Here is a 23,786-nt window from a genome sequence, read left to right as displayed (position 1 = left end):
ATTAAGTGATACCTTTTATCGTACCATATTATGATACGACTTCCTGACGTTCGATTGGGCTTTGATATATACCTGCGTATGTTTGATGACATTGCAATATTATGGTACCATGAAGCATATCAATAAGAGGTACCATAATGTAGTACCATATTACAATACCATTTCCTGGCGTTCGATTGGGCTTAAACTTGATATACTACGGATCTTCGATGACATTGCAATATTATGGTACCTTGAAGCATATCGAGTGGTACCATAATATAGTACAATATTATGATATCGTTTTCTGGATTTCGATTGAGCCCAAATTTGGAATACTTGCGTTTCTGTATAAAGATTTGTTTAATTAATAATTTTAATTTATTTTACGAATTTTAATTTATTGTACGATGTCGATGTTTATTGAACTTTTATGCCGAGTATGATATTATTAATAATTGTACCTGTGTCACTTTTTAAAATCTACCTAGATCTATATAGATAACGTGGCAAAGAGAAAAAAATTGTTATTATAGTATTTCTTTAGTCGATTAACATTTTTTGTACTGCATTTTAATAAATTATTTCCATTATTATTAAACTTATATTTCATTACTAACGTTCCATCATTAATAAATATCAATATCAATCCCCCTGTACATTTTTAAAGGTAATTAAAGGTATTTTCTTAGTTAGCAATATAAGGTAGTGTATATTAAAAATGTATTTTATGAGTATATGTTTTGTAATAATATACTTAAAACTATTTTAAAAGCCAAACAAATAATTAATATAAGTGTGTCTGACAAGAAAATAAGAATAGAAATAAACTATTATACACCAGAAAAAGAATGGGATGCCAATTAAAGTATTTTTGAATCTAACAACTGTGCATATTTGGCCGAGCTTCAAGGCCGTCGACGTGCCGACGATCCAAAACCGAAAGTTCAAAATTTCCAATTATATTCTGATTATGATATGAAAAAAATTTTGGAATTTTTTTAGTTTTTAGTTAAAAACATAATTTCTTGATAATATGACAACGTAGGTAATAGATTAAATTTACAAGAAAGAAAATCCAGAAAAGATCCAGTGGTTCTCAAAATTTTAGGAAAAACAATTTTTTTTTGAAAAATTTCAAAGTAAAATAACTTCGTTATTTTTGGACTGATTTGAAAATATAAAGAGAAAATATGTTTTTTTTATCGAGATCTACCACCCCTTAAAATACTTGCACTTATTTCTGGGACACCTTGTATAGGGAATATCATTAATCATCATTTCCAAGCCAACTGGGTACCTATTCTTGACCACTCTCAAATATCACCGGCATCTCCGAGAAAGCCATATAACAATACATGTAATGCGTATATGTAAAATTGCGAATGATGTATAAGCATAAGCGTTACCGTACCGAGTACGGTTCTCTGTTGCGTTGGAATGAAGCTATAAATGATTCAGAAGAGCGACTGTATTCAGAATGTTCAGATAAAAACATATTAAATTCTAAGTAATAAATTTAACTATGCTACCATAAATGATTGTAATTAGTGATAAGCAAATTCAAGACCAAAACCAAGACTCGCTTGGTCCACTTGGTCTTGGTCTTGAAATCAAATGAATAATAACTTAATCTTTCTGGAAAAAATATGCTAGCGTACTTTGTTGAATATAACCCAAAAAGTATCCTCTAGCATGCACTGGTAATGTGTCAGTATTTCACAAGTATTACCGGGTGTTTCTCAAAATTGGCTCACCCCTATAACTTTTTCATTTTTTTATATAAAAACTGAGATTTCGCATGTTAGTAATACGATAAATTAGGATTGATTGGCATATTCAATTGTTTTTGGTCACTTCTTATTTCACCGGAAATGACTACAACTTTTGATTTTTAAATGACACCCTGGATATTTTTTTTACTTTATTCTAAAGAAAATGACACTGAATAACATATCACATGTCAACTTATGACATATTCCAAAGTAACATTATTTAACAATGGATTAGCGATCAATTAAACAGGATAGGGTATTACATCTTCGAGTTACCACACTAGAGAATTATAAAATGTGAATTTCATCATCCATTATCCTGAGAAAATGGACCTGTCGAAAGCTGTCCCAAGAAGTTTACTGAAATAAATGCGCCCCTGTCATCTGTTCTCTGCCAATTTCCTTCGAGAAACCGCAGCTTCCTGTGCGTTGGTCCCTTTTCAAATTTGTTTAAGCGATCTACATTTAACAAATTCTACGAGTAAAGGAAAGTCAGATAACGGTGATTTTTTTGTATTTTAAGCCCTTTGGTATTCCTATAAAAACAAAAACGCACTATTTATAGTGAGTTAATATGTCATATTTTTCTTTTTATTTAAAATTTATCTTGTTTGTTAAATGGTCTTGGATAATGACGCGACCTTAATCAAATTATCTATTTATAATCTATAACCAATCATCAAATTCTACAGCAAATTTATTGTAGGTGATTGGTATTTATAATAACATTTTTAAAACTTAAAATATTGTCTATTAAACAAAAAAACAAAAATTGTCTATTAAACAAAACCTAGTTTAATGTATGTAAATAAGTCTGAAACCTGTTTGGAAAGCTTAATATCTTCAATTCGCTGGGACTTTTAATAGAAAAAATATCAACAATATAATCCAAAATGCATACAAAGTAATATTTCGTACGTTTGTCTTATACAGGGTGGGTCTTAAATAAGTGCAAATATTTTTAGGGGTAGTATATTTCGACCCCACAAACACGTCTGAGTTTTTTTGCAAAAAAAAAAAGAAAATTTTTTGAAAAATTTTTTTGATTTTTTTTAGTTTTTAGTTAAAAACATAATTTCTTGATAATATGACAACATAGATAGTAGATTAAATTTAAAAGACAAAAAACCCAGAAAGGACCCAGTGGTTCTCAAAATTTAAGCAAAAAATCATTTTGTTTAATTTTCAAAAAAAATTAACTCGGTTATTTTAGACTTATTTGAAAAACGGAAAAAAGAGAAAATATGTTTCTTTTATCGAGATCTACCAGCCCTGAAAATATTTGCACTTATTTAAGACTCACCCTGTATAAGTGTCTATGAATTCGATCTAGTAATTTAATTTTTGTCAATTTTACACATCTATTATTTTTTATTTCGAAAACTATTAGAGATTGGTATAGGTTAGTATAATAGAAAAAAATTGAGACATGGAAGTAGCTTCGAAAAATATAATAATATACCCGGTGTTCCATTTAAAATAACAAAGATGCTACCACTTTTAGTATGAAGGGACAACACTATAATGCTGAAAATAATTTGGACAGATTGGTTAGGTGCCTTTATGCAAAAATCCAAATTTTCAAAAAAATCACAGGTTCTCCATAAACGTCTAACGTACCATGACCGTGAATCACCCTGTATACATCAAATTATGTATGCTGGAAGGAACTAAAAATATATTAAATTTATAGTCATATCGAACAATTTTGCTTTGGTATACTTGTAACTTGACAACATCAATTATTTTTTCAAGCATTCCTTTTGCTACTTTAGACCAAACCAAGAAGATAAATATGTCCAACTGAGTTGTGCCGAGGATAATTAATAGAAATTATTTCATTTTAAATCTTATACAAATAATATAATCATTATTCATCAAGTATGCGTATCAATCAATAGCAGAAACATTCAAGCTTGAATTATTTCCGCTTCTCAGTTTCATGTCAATTACGTATATTTCAACAGGTAAATAAACCAATAGTTTAGTTGACTTTGATATGCCTGCATGTATAAACCTAATACATACAACTAAAATGGATTTTGACTTTACACTAATAATGATTGATTAGTCTAGAGGATATCTAATTTAATCTTAGAGTAATAATATTACCTCAGCTTAGTTTCCAAAACAGGTCAGGTGGAAAAACTCGCTAAAGAAAACGCCGTCGTCGTCGCAATTTTATTCCGTTTTTTTTAGCGAAAATAATTTTTAACGTGTCGTAGATTATAGTATTTAGTTAGGCACTTGATTAATTTTTTTTAAAATAAAAACAATAATGTACAAAATAATGATACCTATTTTTTGCCTTCAAATGAATATAATAGAAAGATAATATCGTTAATAGAGATTTTCGGTCCTAAAATTTCAGTACCGATACCCGGTAGCAAGAAGTACCGATCCTACAACCGGTATACCTACAATTAGAGCAAAATACCGTATGTACCGGAATACCGGGTGCACTAGAATACCGGATGGATCAGAATAATGCATGGATTGGAATACCATTTAAATCGAAATATCGAATGGACAAAAATGATGAAATTTTACAAAAAACGAAGAAATTTTACAATTAAGAGGTTCCATTATCAAAATTAAAATAAAAAATACTAAACAATATAATTTATACAAATACAAACCTAATATTGTTTGTTATTTAAAGTTGCAGAATAACAAAATCAGGCTTGCGCGATTATTGGTAGCAATCATTCGAAACTGTTTTTTATTGCCGCACCGTCTTGAATGGGTTTTGTAGGAAAAAATGCCTGCAGTACCAAAATATTTCAAAAATACATGTCTTGATACCGGTATACCGGAGAACCGCACATGTCCAATCGTTAATTCATATCCCCTAAAAAGCAGTGTGTCTCCTAGTTTCATGTTATGAGAACAATGTGCGATTAAAATTTTTCAGTTCGAAGGCTACTTCTACGTATCAACAACAATATTAGTGCTGTCAAAATTACATTTGAAACAATATATCTTAACGATTTGTATTACTCTATATAGTCTATATCATAAAGTAATTGAAGGTACTAAAACATTATTAATAATATCGATCTTAAGTTTATGTACAGTGTTAGTTCTAGAAAACCAACTATTAATTCATTTTAAAGGTTCCTTAACATAACTACTAAAGCTCCCCATAATAATACAACTTTGAGAAACACCTTACTGTAATATTGAGCACTAAAGAGGATTGGAAGAGAGAAACGTTTGCTCAGCATGTAAAGACCATACCATAACGTGGTATACTGATGCTTCCAAAGCCAAAACAGGGACAGGGATAGGACTATTTGGGCCAAAAACTAAATACCCCGAACCAATAGGCACCTACCCGAGCATCCTTCGGGCAAAAATCTACGCTATCAAAAGATGCGTACAATTTACCTTAGATAGAAACTATTGAAAACAGGAAATAGCCATCTTATCCGATAGTCAAGCAACACATACTATAATAGTATGTGATAGTAAAGGCAATCAACTCAGTAAACATCAATTCGAAGTTGGTCAAAGAATGCCTAGTAGAAGCTGAACAAATTAGGCAAAGAAAATAAAGTCCTCCTACTCTGGGTGCCCGCTAACCAAGGGATAGAAAGCAATGAAAAATCAAACGATTATAGCTAGAAAAGGAGCGAGCAATCCACTAACTGCAGTCCCGTTAGTGTAGTGCTCGCAGTTACTGGACCAGAAACGTTCTGCTTTCCAAGCAGAAACCAACGGAACTGAAGAACCTGAAAGACTCCATCCGTAACCTGAAATAGTAATCCTCCAACGGTCTAAAACACTCGAAAAAGTTCCTGAGAACTTAAGACCGAGAAAAATCAAAGATTTTCTTTGATCTAAGTAAAAACAATCTTCGGATTGTCCACGGGGTTTCTAACAGAACACTGTCTCCTCAACGAACACCTCAGCGGATTAAAGCTGAGAAACAACGCGAATGCAGATTCCGTGGGGAAAATGGGGAAACACCAGAACACGTTATCACTGAGTACGCCGAGACAACCGTGCCGTAAACTTTGGAACGGCTGATGTCGAAGATGGAGAGCTGGCCTCTATGGAATCGTCGCAAACATTGGCTTTTGTCTAAGCCCTGGGACTGAATTATGAGTTATAACTCGTTATAACTCAAGAAAGGGAAACACACCCTTTCTTGAGTGTGTTTCTTCCACCTATTAACCCCCCTCCTAAACATTCTACAACATTCCAATAATAATTATTAGCTCTTTATGAAGTATCATGTAAACACTGTGATGAAAAACATATTGAACGAATGCTGAATCAGCCATAATAAAATTCAAAGAGAATACAACGCAATTAAAATATAACAGAGTAATCCTATGTTGCTCAATATATATTTTTGAGAAAAATCATTAATTAAACATGTAAGAAATTACAAACAATAATTAGATATTTATATAAATCTCAAAATATCTCATAAATGTAATCAACTAACATGAGCCCAATCCCTCTAGTTCCCCCTTTTACTCTAAATTCATCATATTATTATGATATGTACATATGTCGATAAAGTTTAAAAACAGAGCTTCAAAATCAAATTTTGGCATAAGATTCCAAATATTGTAACTCAAAACTAATTCTAATTCAACTAAAGTCAAATCATTAAAAATATCTTTTTTTCTTCGCTTTTTGGTAGCACAGTTTTCCGCAAAGAGTCGTAAATAAAATGATGTTACTGCACACAAATAGCAATAAGCATTAAATAACGTTGCGCTAGGGTCTTAAATACTTAATAAATTGCGTGGAAATAATTAAGAGATTCAATGCCATTTAAGTATTCTTGTAAAAAACATCAATCCACGTTAAGTACGTACTTTAATAAAAGCAACTGGGCAAAAATAATAAATCCTTAATAAAAAGAATATTAAGTTCACCTCAAATAGTGTACAGATGCTGGTATACCAGCACTGTATCGACAAATCAATAAAAATACAATTTCGGATAGTCAAGCCGCTCTGAAAGCACTTGATATAACAAAATACAGCTTCGTAAATTATTTAATATTTTTGAAGATGGCTTAGGAGGAGCTTGGAGGGGAAAAATCCTGCATAAGACGGGCCCGTATTCTGTAACTTTGAAAACGCTAAGCGTTTTTAGACGCTCAGCGTATATGACGTTAATTTTCGCTGAGCGCGCACTTAACTAACGATTTGGGTAGTCTCGTCTGACGCGCTTAGCGTATTTACTGATTGCGCTCAGCGCTTTGAAAACGGTTGCCTTACCTTAAAGGATCGTTTTGCTTGTCGAACTGTCAGTGAAAATCGAAAAAATTGTGATTTTGTGCGTTATCTTGCTCTTTAGTGAAAATTACTACTTCTTCTATAAATTCCTCAATAAGTAATTGATAATTTACGACTTGGCAGCTATAAATATTGTTCAAAGCATCGAAAATGCTGAGAAGCGTCTTCAACACTTCCCTCGTTTAATAAGAATAATGACATATCCATAGATAAACAGCTTGACATAACTCAACAATAGGTTATGAAATTCACGTAACATTGACATTTTTCATTGTTACATTCGTCAGTTATCAACTTTTGACTATTATCTACATTAGAAATTGTGATGCTGCCAATACGTGCTCAACGCGTATCCAGAGCACGATTCGCATGGTAACGAGAATACCAAAATCGACTGCCTTGCTTTTCGCTGATCGAATACTTGCGCTCACCGCTTTGAAAGCGTAACGTTTTTATGTCAAAGTTACAGAATACGGGCCCAGGACGCATATTCTGAATTCGCCGACACATTAGCCGCTCGGAGTAGGTCGGGTGTATTAGACGGTTGATACAGTACCGACGGCGCGACGTATTAGACTAATCCCAACCCTTATGCGTCGGTGATTTACGAAAACGAAATACTGTTGACTGCATATTGCATTACAGTATAGGTTATACAGGGTGTCCAAGAAATAAGTGCAAATATTTTAACTGGTAGTAGAGTTCAACCCTAGAAACACGCCTATGAGGTTTTTTTCGCGAAAAAAAAATTTGAAAATTCGAAATTTTTTGAAATTTTTTTTGGAATTTTTTTTAGTTTTTAGTTAAAAAACATAATTTCATGATAATATGAAAACATATGTATTAGATTAAATTTACAAGAAAGAAAAACCAGAAAAGATCCAGTGATTCTCAAAATTTTAGCAAAAAATCTTTTTTTTTTGGAAGTTTTCAAAGTAAAATAACTCCGTTATTTTGGACTTATTTGAAAAACGATAAAGAGAAAATATGTTTCTTTTATCGAGATCTACCACCCCTTAAAATATTTGCACTTATTTCTGGGACACCCTGTATATCGAGAACTGTTACAAAATGGACTTGAAATCCAAAACAGAATTGAACAGAAATTATCTTTAATACTAAAATTAAACAATAAGATGTATTCCCTTAAAATAAGCAATATGATTTTCAAAAATTTCACGAGGCAGTTTTCAATTTGGCTTTCTTAGTATAAAATTCTAACTAAAATTTTGTTAACTTAAACAAAATTATTTCTATTAGATTAATTATTAATGGCAATAATAATAGATTACCCTGGTGGATTACCCTGTATATAGAAATTACTAAACAACTTAAATCTAAGCAAAGCAAAATAAATAAGACATATTTTTTTTAATTTTTTGGATTTATTCTCTCCTAATCCGATATTTTTTTTTTAATTTTTTGACTGAAAGAAATTGTTTGATAGTTACTAATAATGTTACTGGACAGTCTATATTTCGCGAAGTTCTTTTGCGGCTCGCTTCCCTATTTTTCTTCTGTTTGCCAGTGGCAAAAAATGGTAGTGATAAAATCTCTTAACTGCTCATTAAACATAGTCTCAGAGCCAATCTTAAAATGTTTTTGAAACTCTTTCAAAAATGTCTCTTCTAACATATACCAAGGCAGTTATCCATTCTATAATAAACTATTCGCCAACAAAAGTATGTTATCCGTGCTATTACTATTTATTTTGTATTAATGATACATCAATAACATTACTGTCATTATTTAATTTCTTTGCAAAAAGCAACATATCTAAAATTTGTTTTATCGGTAATCTGCAATCTCAGTTTATTCGAGGCTATCTATTTTTAAGTACAGCTCGAAATGTCTTAAATTCCATGTTTTTGAATTAGCAATCTGCTCGAAATGTGCTAATCACTGGAAAACAATGGAAACCAACTACAGACGATTACTGATTGATCATAAAAAATAAAAATACCCATTACAAACGCAAATCAAATGAATCCGATTTACAAAGTTGCGAAGAAAGAAACAATATAGTCTAATACGTACGTCTTAATAATTAGTCTAATACGTACTTTAGGCAGCACCCGAACTATCTCAAGCGGCTGATGTGTCGGCGAATTCCGAATATGCCACCAGGACTGGTGTCAGTTATCGGGGTAGTGTCGGATTCTTACTGACTAAAAAAACCACCTCCTTTTACTTCACCAACTGTAATGGAACCGCTTGGGCATTACTTCATCGCAGTGGAGGTAAAATAATTACTTTAAGGCATGTTGCTTGTCTCTTTTTCTCTTATTCTGTCCCTCATTATGCTTGTAACAGCCTGATATTTTTGCTCAGTTCCTACAAGACTATCTGCTACCTCATGATCAAATCAAAGTTGCTACCTGCTGTCCGATGGAAGAAAAGAAGAAGAATTCTCTTCTTCTTTCCTTCCATCGGAGGCCCTTGAACAAAATATGATTTTGGATATTTTTACTACGGACTAGTAAGCTAAACTTAATAATTTACAAACTTATTTTTTTCCAGTGGTAAGTTTACCCAAAGTACAAAATACTATGTATAGGCATATTATTTTTTTATTATACCAATACTTTTTATTAAATTTACCAATAAGTTTTTGATTTTTGTAACCAATAATTAATTATTGGTTACATTCATAAGTTATGAGTCATAACTTATTCAATACTGTGTGTCTTAGTATACACACACAGCTTGTACACCCCTTCTACCAATGTTGTAGTATCGGTATAGTTGGGTTTAGTTGATGATTTTCTCGCTTTAAAGTTCAAAGTAAGAAGCTGCAACAAGATAACCAATATAATATACAGGGTGAGTCTTAAATAAGTGCAAATAATTTTAGGGGTAATATATTTCGAACCCAAAAACACACCTATTAATCTTTTTCGCGAATTTTTTTTTGGAATTTTTTTAGTTTTTTTTTGTTAAAAACATAATATCTTCATAATATGGCAATATAGTATATTAAATTTACAAAAAAGAAAACCGAGAAAAGATCCGGTGGTTCTCAAAATTTGCACCTCAAAATTTCAGTAAAAATCAATTTTTCTGGAAATTTTCAAACTAAAATATTTCGGTTGCTTTGGATTTATTTGAAAAACGGTTTGGAAAATATTTTCTTTTATCAAGATCTACCAACCCTGAAAACATTTGCACTTATTTAAGACTCACCCTATAATGAATATGTTATTCTAAACTTCCTAGATACTATTCCATTGGTATGGGGTTTCCATTTGACCCTTGAATAAAAATATTGAGGAAGCAGCAAATAAAAAACTTAAGTGGAGCGCAATGGAAGATTAATATGACTTAAATTCCGGTTTATCAGTGCCGTTAATTTAGTAGACTCAGTAATTTGTTGATATTGTTTTATGTTGTCGATAAATGTTATACGTTAAACAGAAGTGTCAAGGATGGGGCCCATAATGTCGATCCCGCCTCTCCTGTATGAAATTAATAAATGGACAGCTTCATTTAGAACTTCGCAATTAGTTGAATAAATTAGTGGTTTCAATTACACTTTATACTTTTTAGTTTACTATCATTCACAACGTCTAAAAAACACAATTAAAATTAATAGAATATCCTAGCAACAGCTTGCGGTTGTCAGATGTATCCATAGAAAAAGCGTAATATTTAGCTTATAAAAAAATAAACTTTTGATTTCTAACCACAATCTTCCTTGACGGATCATAGGCCAAAATGACATTCCTCGCAACTTTTGAAGTATAATTAGTGGAAAAGTTAAAAGTTCGTTAACTTTTTCCACTAATTGAAGAATACTACCACTAATTTTGACGTTGTGAATGCTTACATTGATATTAGAGGAACAAACGTCTACGTTAATTGAAACCATTGATTTATTCCACCAATTTTGAGGTTCTGAATGAAGCTGACGGCATTATACTCCTTCCTTCATATTTTTTATTCAAATGTTGCGCAACTAATTCTGCATTCCATCAATAATCAACAAGGTCGCATACCAATCGTTACGTAATTTAAAACCCCATCACAGTTAGAGTCTCGATGTTTATCAACTCATTTGGAAATAATTAGTGGACGCGCTTTTATCAGTGTCTGTCGCGGCGCTCTCGGTCCAAACTTCGCGAACGTTAAATAACGGGGAAACGAATTCGTAATTAGGCTTCCGTTGTGTGACAAAGCTTGGCGCAAAACAAGGCAAATAATTCCTGTCGGCCATGCGGCCTTTGGCTAAATTTAGTTCGCGGTTCGTTTTTAGTTTGCCGCTCGGAAAAGCGTTCCGCATCTTTTAATTAGATAGAGCCCCCCTCTGTTATCAATCCCACAACTGGATATAGGGCTCGTATTATTAGAGAAAGGCTTGTTTTTGTTTTAGTATTTTAATTACTCTTTGATCAATGCCATTTAGTTCAATAGTCCTTCCTCTTGTTTATGCAGTGCTCATTCAGTCTAACAAACGGATTTGAAACAGCGGGGCAACGGTAAGGGTACAGCAGTTTTCTAAAAAGTAGTCGATTTCGTTCATAAAATATCCAGAGGTGTGCGGTTTTTATAAAAATATAACAAAAATGTATCTACATTTTGTTGAGTGATTTGCTAAATATTATTATTTGTTAGAAATCGTGTACTAATTATAATTGCAGAAATCAAGTAAGTAATATGCATAAAATATAATATAATAACACTGTCGCTGGATATTTCAATACTAGTCAATAGTTCCACTTATACTAGGGGCATAAAATTTGGAGCAGTGTTCCCAACTCTCAAAAATTTATTTCCCTAAAAATCTAAACACTCGCATCAAAAATCCCCAAAATATCCCTAAAAACCTAAAAAAATATCCCGAAAAACCCTAAAATATAAATAATAATAATAAGTGGTTGACCTTGAAACGCCTGATCACAGCAGTGTAGCCAACTGTTCGAAACTTTCCATTAAAGCAATATTAAACCTTCTTAAATCCAAACAACTAAAATCCCCACAACTGTTATCCAAGATTCGGTGTAAAATAAATAAATTATTTTGTTTTATTGATACTTTCCTATTAATTTTGAAAAATAGTAGTAGCGGTCTTATCTCCTCTTTGGTAGCGGTAAAATTCCATTGAAATTTTATCCCTAAAAATATCCCCAAAAAATTTTACTCCCTAAAAAAATCCCCATATAGATTTTTTCTCCCCAAATTTAGGGATAAAATCAAGTAGCCCTGACTAATAGGAAACGTTATGCGCATGTCTACCGCCTAGTAACGAAACATGCGAGAATACACACCAATCAGGTTGGTTGAATCTGGGCCAAGATGAATTCTCTCAGCGTTGCCGGCTTGCTCGAAGCGGACTATATCTTTAGGAAATATTTACGTTCTGTAATAGACACGATGAAAAAAATTATTTAAATAAATATATAACAGAAGTACGTCAAAATACTTAGCAAATACATAATTATCGTTAAGGTATTATTTATAATTAATTATATTATATATAATATATTTATAAGTATCGTTAAAACTTACATACTTAATGCCACAAGAATCAGATAATACTATATCTCTTCATTTATTTGTTCTAGCGCCATGAGCTGTACAGAGCCGTAATAGTCGACCTCTTGCATATCTTAACTTATAATGAGTTATCAATTTTTCACAAGTACACGAGACTCACATTTTATCGCCAAATCCTACCTGCATTATTTGAGCTGATGTATATTATACAATATACTTAAGTCGTTTTGTCGTTGCCTTTCTTGAGCTTGAGATGGTGGCTCGATATTCGCTCTATTCAGATAATAAAGGTAAATATATTTCAAAAAATGTCTATACCTATGTGGTGGATTCATCTCTCCAAAAAATCCTATATATGTGTATTTCGCCACTGCAGGCAAATCTACAAAATAAAATAGTTATTTTTTGCAAACACTGCTGCGTTAATCCAACGGAGACTAATTGTCAGCAATTTTGGCGTTGTTAAAATCCATTCTGTGCCCTGTGTCCCATGAATGATGACAAATCTTAGATTTGTGAAAATCGCCCTTTCTTAAATAATCTCATGTTCTCTCTTATGTTCTTTAATTTTTTTTTTAATTTTACTTTTATTTAATTTAACATTTTTTTTAGATGTTTTACCTTATAAGTAATTGTTATCAGGTAGTAATTGTTAATTTTGAAGTTTAACTTGATATAATGACATTTTAACAGAACGCCAACGGTTTTTGTAGACGTATCTGATTTAAAAACAAACTAAAGTGTTCTCGAATAGTTGCATTTAAATATTTTAAATAGTTTTTCTAAAAAATCTAAAACAGTAAATGACTTTAAATAATAACTAATAAAGAAACGGTAAATCTAAGACGGTAAATGAATTTCATAAAAATAAAATTGAAATAGAAAACTTTTATTCGTTGCAAAAAATATATGTGGGCATTCCTACGTTTAATTCCACGCTGAGAAAAAAATTTGTAGCTTCCGAAAATGTATCTATTAGGCCAAAAATAAACGGTTCCTGAAAAAACGTTCGAAATTTATGGACTTGGGACCCTAATAAAACTAAGCAGACAGCTAACGGACAGAAATCTTCTGTGCCTGCTTTGCAGACAGTTATTGTGTGATGTTCCCTGACAGCGTTAAAATAATAGGACAAATAACATGTCTATAGATAGCACAGTTTATAATTCTTTTTCAATAACCGATTTTTTTAATAATGCTAATAGGTAATATGGTATATAGGGTGATTCGCGACGTTAGACGTTTATGGAGAAGCGGTGACTTTTTTTGAAAATTTGGATTTTTACATAAAGGCACCTGCTCCATCTTTCTAAGATTCTGCTTCATCATTAGAAAAGTGGTGGCATCTTTCTTATTTCAAATGGAACACCCAGTATATTATTACATTTTTGGAAACTACCATCATATCTCATAATTTTTCTATTATACTAACCTACCGAGTGAGTCTCAAAAGTGGCTCACCCCTATGACTTTTTTATTTTTTTCAGATAAAAAAAACGGGATTTGCTATGTTAGTATAATATGACATAAATTAGGACTGATTGACGTATTCAATTGTTTTCATTCACTTTCTGTTTCCCCGGAAATGACTACAACTTTTGCTTTTTAAATGACACCCTGGGTATTTTTTTACTTTATTCGCTAGAAAATGACACTCTGAATAGAATGACATATCATATGTCAACTTTTGACATTTTCGCATATTATTTAGGGTAAGTCCGGTACAGATGCCCCACCGGGTGAGATGGCCACAGCGTGTAAATTTCTAATCATGTGACTTATCAGTTGCTTCCCGCTAGATACGGCAGTAGTTCACCTGCTGCTATTATGGTCTGACATAATTTGAATGTCAGTAAAAAAATGGCTAGTTTTTACAAAGAACTGTTTTTATATAGTACGTATACATATAATATAAGTACATATTTTTTACTGTCAGAGATCGCGTGGGAATAACGTAATATTATGTAAGTTTTTGGTATTTCATGCCATTTTATATAAAATACATGCTTCGTGAAGTATCATAACTGCAAAAAATTAATTATATGTCGTTGCATTTTAAAACCTTGTAGTGGGGCATCTCTCCCATCGTATTGGGAGGGGGTCTTACCCTATTTGAAATTATTGCAACATGTATACCTAGTTCATAACGACAATTTCACTCGAAATACCAAGTGTGTGGTACCAAATTATTCGTAAAAAAATGCCTTTTCCTAATATACTAATGAGCCACTCTTGTTCCATTTGAAAAGATATGATTAAAAATGCGATTTGAGGCCAGGACAAGATACGAAAAACATTAGACGAGCAAATCTATTTTTTCAAGGCCCCTTGGTACTAACATACCAAATCATACTAAGAAAAAAAAATATATAGGGATGTTACTTTTGAAAAACATCCGGTATATTATAGAGGTAATCAACTTTTTCATAAATATGTTCAATTTATGTAATGAATTGGACTAACTTGATATTTTAACTTGCGCTCATTCTTTATTTTCAAACATCCAACCTTTATCAGACTAAAATATTTGTTATTTTTAACTCAAATTAAAACAAAATTAGTTAGTATGACGGAAACGAAAAATGCTTTTAAATTGTTACCAAATCAATTATAAACTGGCACTTTCAAACATTAAAATTGGTACATTGATTTAACTGATATAATTTAGTTTTTTTGAAATAATAGATAGTTTTTTTAAACTACTTGTGTATTAATAATAATCTATACAGGGTGTTTCAAAAAACATGTGCCATCTCCCGTGGGGAGATTCTCAGGAGACATGGTTCTGACCATAAAATTATATTTTAGGAAAATTTATATACGAAATTATGGCACAGGGTGTTTTAAATTACAGGTAAAAAACAACCCCTCGATTAACCCTGTATAAAATTCCAAATACTAAAGTTTATAAAAAAACTGACTTTATTAATTAAAGTTGATATAATTATATACAGTTTGCTGAAAAAATCATGAAAATAGGACTAAAAATAACAAAAATATAACACGTTAAATTTGACCAAAAATTTCTCCGTTGCGTTTTAATTTGCATCTGAGTGTAGAATGCACAAGCAAAACTATAAAACTCTGTAGAATGTTAAATACTGATTAAAAGTTGTCTCTTGATATTTTGTCGATTTCGATCTACTGGATGAGATAAACACAATTTAATTAATTTTTCTTAATCCAATTCCAATAGTACACCTTTAAAAAAATTTAATGTCATTAACTCCCCAAAATGTTAAATAAGTATTAAGTAGGTAGTCATTGATTCCTCACCAAAAAAAAAAACATTATATACCATTATTTTCTAAGGAAATTTGCTGTAGGTGGCACTGTACATCAATGCTATAAATTTTAATAAAATTTAGTAATAAATTACATTAAATAGATAGTTTATTAATTATTTTATTTTTATTGTGATTAATAAAATTGCGTTTATCTCATGGAGGAGATCGAAATGGACAAAATATCAAAATACAACTTTTAGTTGGCACTAAATGGACTACACAAAAAAGCTAAAAGAAAAAAGTCAGTGGCGCACTTGTTTTTTTTTAGAAAAATATTTCAGTGATAACCCATATGCACGTTATAGCATTAGCACTCATAGTAACTTTTACCCTCCAAATTCCATTCAAATCGCTAAAAGCACTTAGAAGAAAATTATAATAAATCGAAAAAAAAATGAAAACCTACTGTAACTACAAAACAGAGCAGAATCGGACCCATGTTGATATAAAAAATAAATCTTATTTTTACGTGAGGAGTCTCCCCACGAGAGATGGCACATGTTTGTGAAACACCCTGAATAATAAAGGGCCAAAATTTGATATGACATATAATTTTTTTTCGCTCTATCTAATAGTATAAAAATTCAAAATGACAGTCATAAGAAAACAAAAACTCGCGGGGTGTCTCACTCGGGTAAAAAATGTACAAGTACTGCCAAAATATCCTTCCACTGCTAAGCGACTGATGCCAATGACTATGAAGAAGACTGCCTATGACTGCGCCATGTAATTATTATAGACGACTGCCAGAAGACTGCCAATGACTGCCAGCGACTGCCAAGAAAATGTACATGTAATTCCAATAATAAGACGCCCCTCGCAAAAACATGACTGTTAATTGTTGTGCGAAATCTAGAAGGCTTACGCTTCGTCCTACGTGGGAGACAAAAGCGCGCGATTCGGGCGGTTCGAGCGACGCGTATTTATCAAATAACGTTTTCTTACGAAGCTGTCCTAGGTAGGAGAGTCGCGCGACTGAAACGGCATTGCAGGCAATTTAAATATGTCGCGCTAGTCGCGCTCATCGCCCTCTGTGGTCGCACGCGTCCCTCGCTCGCTTTTGTCTCCCACGTAGGACGAGGCCTTACAAATTTTCTGACTTCAGCATTTAATTATTTACCTGACATTAAAAATATAAAACTCCTTACGTTGCAATAGATACAATTTTTATCTATTGCAATATAATATTTGTTTCTTTTTCGTAACATAAATCCGAAACTAATCAAGATACCGGGGTTTTCTTCATAGGCGTTTATTAAACTTTTTAACTTTTGTCCCATTTCGATTTTTTGTATGTCGTAGTTTCCGAGCTAGCGTTGTCACCATCCTGTATACCTAATCTTAAAACTCTTGCAAATATAATAGAACCCTTAATAGTACTCAATATGATATGCTAAGTAATGACTAGCTAACATTTTTGAATTATTTTTTTAACTATTCCAGAATTAACTATTCCAAACCAAACCAAACACACCTCTGAAGATGCTAGCCACTCGTGCTAGCGAAACGTTAGGAAGCAATTCTAACCGACGACGGCCTAATAACCCGAAAAACCAAAATTCTTCAAACGATAGCCGCGAAAGCCTAAACTACTACATAATAATTGTGATTTACGATTATTCTTGTTTACTGCAGACTATAATATGATTTATTTTGCAATTAGATTTTGATATTGTGTATATGTTACAGTAAAAGTTGGAAATCAGTGATTGTTAACAATTACTAGTAAAAGCTCACATTTACTGATTTGTTAAGACTACGTCAGTAAAAGTTCAACAGCTATTTTTGAAACCAACTTTTACCAGTGAATGATAGCATTCCCTGGACGATGGCGGTGAGTGAAAGATTAAGTTTAAGATTAAGTTAGAGCGGTTGCCACATGTAAAATATAAGGATAAATAAGGATAAGTTGAGTAATAGGCAATATAAGGATAACATTAAATTGGGCTAAACGTTGGCAACGTTGTGATCTGGCGTAAATTCGCTTTCTTTTTGTGGTTATGATAAGTGTTTTGTTATCGTTGTAAAAAGCGCTGTGCGGTATTGTAGTAATGGTGCTTGTCTCTCATTTTTGCAATATAATTAAGTCATAGCAAAAGTTTAGCATGCAAGAGAAAAAAAATATTAAAGAACCTAGTGACTACGAATTATTAAGCGTTTTGATATGCTTAAAGTGTAGCGGGTTTAAAGAAAAACAAATAACTCCCATTGAAGAAAATTCGGGCATACTTAATTTTCTCCACGATGAAGAACTTTATTAAAAAAAATTCTACCAATAAGTAATCTTATGTTTATGAATGTTTGTTTTTAATTGTTTTGTACACTTTAAAATGTTTACTATATTTTCCCTTTTAATATTTACCAGGTAATGTCGTCATTTTCTATAATTTTTAATAAATATACTAAAGAAATAAATTGTAATTTTAAGATATGTGGATCAGCTTGAATATTGAGGTGATCCAATATTCTTAATAATTTTATTTGTTCTAACTTCCACCAACATTGTTCCTCACCACATTCGCCTTGTACAATAGAATAACTTCTACTGACAACCTTTAATAAATGTTACTTTCATTATAGTGAATGTTAGAAATTACTAGGAAAAGTCGACAAATCTCTTTAAAATACCACATTCACTGGTCCAATGCGTAATTGGTAGCATTTCCTAGTGAATGTTAACAATCACTGAATTTCCGACTTTCACTGTACTGTAACATATACTTATATCAAATGTAATATGTATACATATAACATAAATTCTAATACGCTTTACCATGTATGTTTTATAATAGTACATTTAATTTCCTTAATTCAATAATATAAAAAAATCAATATTCCAGACTGAAAAACACGACAAAAATATTTAAACAAATTTTATAAAATCGACTAAAAATATTTGTGAGGATATGTTTTAATGTATCGTGTACATAAAACTCATAAAATATCTAAAAAATGAAACAAATTAAAGTAAATGGCATGCATGTTTGTGAAAATAACTAGGGTAATTTTTCATCAAAAACTAGGAACGGAATCCGTAAAAGATAAACATAACTCAAAAACAGAAAGTAGCTTGAGGCTACCGCATTTTATTTGCGGAAAATATGTAAGCGACTCAGATGAAATGCATATATTCGTCCTGCGTGAATAATAATGTAAAGAGACAGAACAATCTGTTTGGTATGCGGGTCGTGTTTCGATGCTCGAACTTTCGAAGAAAACTCTCGCTTAACTTACTGTATTTCGATCCTCGAAAAGTAGGGCCATAAAGTTATAAGATACCGTAAATACACATATAGATATAAGGTTGCATAAAAAATATCCAAAATGTGTCGGGAAATGTACAAAATTAAAGTTATAGTGATGAGGTTTTGCTTTTTGTGCAAGACAAAGACCAACGCTATCGGTGTTGATCTCGATATCGGTATTGATCCCGATATTGGTTTTGACTACGACACCGGTTTTGATCTTGCCACCGGTTTTGACTACGACGCCGGTTTTTATCCGACATCTACTTACATCTAGACCTGTGCGATATTGAGATTTAAAAACCGGTTTTAGGTGTTGATGACAACCGGTTTTTCAGTCGGTGTGTTTAAGACACTAGTGGTGTTGTACCGATTAAAAAACAGTGTCAATGGCGAATTAAAAACCGGCATCGAGACCTTTTGCTACCTTTGACTCGTGCTGACCAGAGAGAGATTGGTAGATCCGGTATTATAGAGCTGGGTCCAGAGCTACATCATTCTAACTTTTAATTTTAATTTAACTAAATTTTGTTATGCGTAAAGTAATCCACGTTCAAAAGTTTAGAGAAATCTTATGTTTGTGTTTTGCCAAATCCTTATCACCTGATTTTAGCTGCTCTATTTATTTGATAGATATACCTTAAAATTCAAATTTATGACTATGTGGCAAAGCATTACGAACTTTACATACTAAAAGATTTTTATTACAGTCTTCCATCCAAACTACTACATTGGGATGGCTTCATGCAAGAAGCAAAATAATATGCATTTAACAGATAATATTTTAATTATATGAATCTTACAAGAAATAAAATAGCATCTTTTTTACATAAAAAAATTGGCGGCGGGAGGCACGTATAGCTGCCCTACTAAAATATATTAATAAAAAGTTGGTAGGCAGTTCTTTTAGTTTCAAAGTAAAGGAATTTTTCCAATTTTTTTATCTCAAAAACTGCGACTTTGACTGATTTTGATGTTATTATAAATTTTGTTGCAAATATTGTTCCTAATCTTAAATTGAAAATCGCGTTTCGCTAGCTACTGTAATTTTGGAGTTACAATTTTTTTAAAATTTTTAACCCCGTCCCATACCCCTTACCAACCCCCCACCCCCACCAAAAACTAATGGTCAGATTCTCGGGTGCCACAGTATTTTTGTGCCAAATTTGGTTAAAATTGGTTTAGCGGTTTTTGAGTTATCGTGTTATAGACGGACAGGCAGAGAGACAGACAGACAGACACCATGAAAATATTTTGTATTTAGGTCATTTATGACCCAAATAACTCATTTTGAGTGAAATTAAAAAAACTTTTTTTTTGCCGATCTTAATAGCCTACCATACCTATTGGTATGGTCGGCTAAAAATTAAAACTAAATTTGAAAGTATAGTCATCATCTGTGATTTCTTTGATGAACCCTGTACAATCATAACATATTCCATAATTTCTTAAATTTACCAATAAAGTAACAACAAATAACAATTTTGAATCCAGTTACGGTTTCGCAAAAGTAAACTTAATAAACAGTAAATACAACTCAGTTACAGTCTTTATTCCAATACTGATTTATTTCGCTGCTTCCCCGTTATGTTTTCTTTATCTGCCAACGCTGCGTGGTCGGTTGGCGGTCAGCAATGCAGTTCTGCGGATAGGGGTCGATACTCAGTAGAATCTACATCCATCAGTACCAGCACTGGAGAGGGGTCCGTGGATTCGTATCCATCTGGACCTACTCATATCAGGTGCTGACACGTGCCCGGAGTGCATTTGGCCTGGAAATGACGCGATCGATAATATTCTCCATATAATTTTACATACAAATTGAGAGCGATCTTCATCTCCAAGCCATCTCCGTTTTCTCCCCTTCGAATAGTATAATGAACTGAATTTGCGTCTACACTGAAAGCCAAAAACATGAACCTGCGGCGGTACGTAGGTGACTAAAGGTACATTCAGGTTGAGAGCGTCGAGCGTAGCGTCGCGTTTGCGTCGCGTCCGCGTGTCGAAATGGAATCAATTCACTTAACTTAAACTAGACCGTTCGACAGCGTCGCGTTTGACGTTGCGCTAGCGTCCGCTGAGTGTCGAGATCAGGGTTCGGAAGTAGTTAATTAAGACGTAATTTACCTGATTAACTACGTGTAGTTTTTCTTCAAAAACTAAGTCTTTTCCCGATCATTAACTACATGAAAACTACGTTAATAAACTATGTATTGATATTATGAATAATTTTCCTTTGTATGAGGTGTAATAAAGATAATATGATATAAATATTATATTTAAAGCCATATTTCTTCTGTGGACGCGACGCGACGCTCGACGCTCTCAGCCTGAATGTACCTTAACACGTAGGTGAGTACGCGAGCTTCTGTCAAACCAAATAGAACATTCTTCAAACTTGTTGAGTGACCTAAAATTAAATGACTGATATAAATGCTATTGTGTTTGTATTAGATCTACTAATTTCTGTGTATTTTCAAACAAAATACAAAGTAACAGAAGGAATAGCGGAAGGAGGAAGGAGGAATAGGAAGTGTCATTGGGGTTGGCAATAACTCTTAGATATCTACCATATGAAATTAAACTATTCAATCCAAAGAAGAAAAAAAATTGACAAACTAATAAAAATTTGCTCCGAACGTATTTAGACTTGATTGTTTGCGAGTATAAATGCAAGTGTTCTAAATCTAAATCCCTGAAAAAGACATCAATTGTAGATTTGTTTAAATGTATTTAAACAAAAGTTTCCAAACATTATTTTTATACAGATATGTAAATATTTGCGTGCAATATACTATGCCGGGTGCGTCTCAAAAGTGGCTCACCTCTATAACTTATTTATTTTTTGAGTTAAAAAAACGAGATTTGGTACGTTAATAAGGATTGATTTACGTATTCAATTGTTTTCGGTCATTTCCTGTTTTACCGGAAATGACTACAACTTTTGAATTTTAAATGGCACCCTCGGTATTTTTTTACTTTATTTGATAGAAAATAACATTCTGAATAGAATGACATATCATATGTCAACTTTTGACATTTTTGCATATGGTTTATTTGAAGTTATAACATGCGGTTGATAACGAAAATTTCATTGGAAATATCAAGTGTGTGGTATCAATTTATTCGTAAAAAAATTCTTTTTCCAAATATGATAATGAGCCACCCTCATTCCATTTGAAAAAATTGAGATATGATTAAAAATAGAATTTGGACATCTTTTAACTGGCCAGGACAAGACACTAAAATCATTAAACGATCAAATCTATTTTTCCAAGGCTCCTTGATTAAAAATTAATGTTTTTAACACAGCCATGGCACTCTAGATTCAAATTTAAAATGCATTTTTTTGCAAATGCAAGCGAGAATGTCAAAAGTTGACATATGATATGTCATTCTATTCAGAATGTCATTTTCTATCCAATAAAGTAAAAAAATACCGAGGGTGCCATTTACAAATCAAAAGTTGTAGTCATTTCCGGTGAAACAGGAAGTGACCAAAAACAATTGAATAGGTCAATCAATCCCAATTTGTGTCATATACTAACATACCAAATCTCGTTTTTTTATCTGAAAAAATAAAAAAGTTATAGGGGTGAGCGACTTTTGAGACGCACCCGGTATATATCAATAAAATTTAATAAAACCTCGTATTTTATAATTGTATATTATACTCTATAAATAGAGTCACGTTTGATATTTCCGAGTTTAATTTCCGCCTTAGGATTTCCGTTTTAGTGCATTTATAATCATTAACTCTCAATAATTATCTCTATATTTTGCAATATTAATATACTGCAATATTCATGTATTAATTAAATAAGTACAAAAAGTAAAAATATTTTTAATTTTAAATTTATATCTTGAAGTATTTACAATTTCCACAAAACATTTAGTAAGTAGATAATATTTAGAAAATCAAAAGTAAATAAATAACCACAATCATATCGATCTTCGTAACATTTAAAGAAAGAGCGAGCAAATTCAAATATTGGTAAGGTAAGTAGGTCTGATGAGAACTGCTACGTCTAACCTAACCAGATCAAGTTGGCAAACGTATGTCACAGAAAACGTATAAACATACTTTTTTCGAGAAGTGTCTAGCCCTAGCAGTCAACTTTTAAGCTTGATCAATCAAGTTGGTTAGCGTGGTTATTTAAAGGGTGTTAATTCATTTGTGTTTGTCAAAAACTCTAACGTGATTGGTCGGGCGTAATAGTTGCCTGCTAGGGCTAGACACAAGTCTTTTTTCGTAGGGGGCGTAGCTCAGATGGTAGAGCGCTCGCTTAGCATGCGAGAGGTACCGGGATCGATACCCGGCGCCTCCATTATTTTTTTATTAATAAAATATAATTACAAAAATATTTTTTTAAACGACACAAAAGTATTACTTTTTGTGACGTCTTGACAATATAAAAAAGTCATTTTAACTCCAAATCATAAAAGTAAAGTGCTTTTTCGCACTTTTAAGCATAAAAGTACGACAATATAATATATTATTAAACTGACAAAGTGTTAAATTCAACGACCGTAACCATAGCCTCCCGATATACCGGGTTAGGTACGTCTCAAAAGTGGCTCACCCCTATAACTTTTTATTTTTTCCGATAAAAAAAACGAGACTTGGTATGTTAGTATATGACATAAATTAGGATTGATTGGCGTATTCAATTGTTTTTGGTCACTTTCTAATTCATCGGAAATGACTTGAACTTTTGATATTTAAATGGCACCCTCGGTATTTTT

The 23,786-nt window shown here is 32.2% G+C and overlaps 1 protein-coding gene and 1 non-coding gene across 7 annotated transcripts in view; one reads left to right on the top strand and one right to left on the bottom strand.

Moving 5' to 3' along the window:
- The window catches only part of LOC115877005 (liprin-alpha-1), a 374,919-nt gene that overhangs the window by 165,027 nt on the left and 186,106 nt on the right, over nucleotides 1–23,786 (bottom strand). The gene's annotated exons all lie outside the window — the stretch shown is intronic.
- Nucleotides 23,296–23,368, top strand: Trnaa-agc. The gene has a single exon. It is a non-coding gene; the product is annotated as a tRNA-Ala (tRNA).

The sequence above is a fragment of the Sitophilus oryzae genome, unplaced genomic scaffold (genome assembly GCF_002938485.1).
Source record: "Sitophilus oryzae breed Bouriz unplaced genomic scaffold, Soryzae_2.0 scaffold_1442_pilon_pilon, whole genome shotgun sequence".
Taxonomy (NCBI): domain Eukaryota; kingdom Metazoa; phylum Arthropoda; class Insecta; order Coleoptera; family Curculionidae; genus Sitophilus; species Sitophilus oryzae.
Note: the sequence above shows the minus strand (reverse complement) of the source record. Positions and strands in the feature narration are given on the sequence as shown.